This window comes from Chaetura pelagica, unplaced genomic scaffold (genome assembly GCF_000747805.2).
Source record: "Chaetura pelagica isolate M959 unplaced genomic scaffold, ChaPel_1.0 scaffold3, whole genome shotgun sequence".
In the NCBI taxonomy this organism is placed as follows: Eukaryota; Metazoa; Chordata; class Aves; order Apodiformes; family Apodidae; genus Chaetura; species Chaetura pelagica.
In genome coordinates, this window is record NW_009952974.1 from 11,510,700 (window position 1) to 11,511,760 (window position 1,061).

Genomic DNA, 1,061 nt, shown 5'->3' on the forward strand with positions numbered 1-1,061 from the left:
GCGGGAAAGCCCTCTGATCGCCATTGTCTCGCTCCTTCCTCTGACGAGCCTCAGCCTCTTCGAGGATGTAAATATTTATCTTGAAGCGTGACTATTTACCCCAGACACAGGGACCTCTGGACGGCGAAAAGGGAAGGAATGGGCGCACAGACCCAGCCGGCTCTGCGCCTTGCAGTGACGGATGGCTTAGAAGTTATTTGCGTGATGTTTCGTTGATTCTTTGCACTGCACTCCTACGACGATTTCCTGTCAATGCTTGCTCACGTTTATAAAGATAATTACCTACAGTTGTATTATTATTTTTCACGCTCTGCACTGAGCAAATGTTTTGCTGGTGGTTGAAGCCACCTTTAAAACGGTAGTCGGAAGAGATGGCAAAAGGTCACGTCCGCTAGGACTCTTAATTTCTTCAAAACTATGTTTAAAATCTGTCTTTTATACTATCGGTGTTTTCGTTGCATGTCCAGTTTCTAAACAGTAGGTGTGCTCGGCAAAGCAATAGTCTTGGCTACTTAATGCTGTCAGTCGACCGGTCTCCTGTCCAAAAAAACCAAAAAGGGCTTGTTAGTTTTTACTCTTCCTTCGAGTCCTTCAAGAAGGACACGTCCCTGCTGCTCGTTGCGCTGCCCGGCAAGCCCCGCACGGGATTAAATTCTCTAGCTCCGTCGAGCTGTTTCTCCTCCTCTTGTCTCATCGCCGAGTCCTCCCAGCCCCTTTCGTGCCATCTTTGTGTGAGGGGTTTGGTTTAGGCATCTGCGTAGCTGCCGAGATATGCTGAAATGGAGCACCGCGGTCGCCAGTGCAAAGTGTTGGCGAAGCACGTTTGGAGTGTGGCAAGGAGAAACTCAGATTTGAGGTTTTCAGGGGTACAAAAAAAAAAAATGTTATCTTAATGTTTGTGGTTTTAGCAAAAAGGTGCCTGGTACGAAGTGGTAATCTAACGGCAGTGCTGAGGGCAGGTCAGGGAGATCCAGGTGTTCCCTGCGCTGGGCGGACACAAAGAGCGGCGATGCCCTTGCCTCTGCCACCCTCTGGCGGAGAGCGGGGCGGCGGGCGCCGCC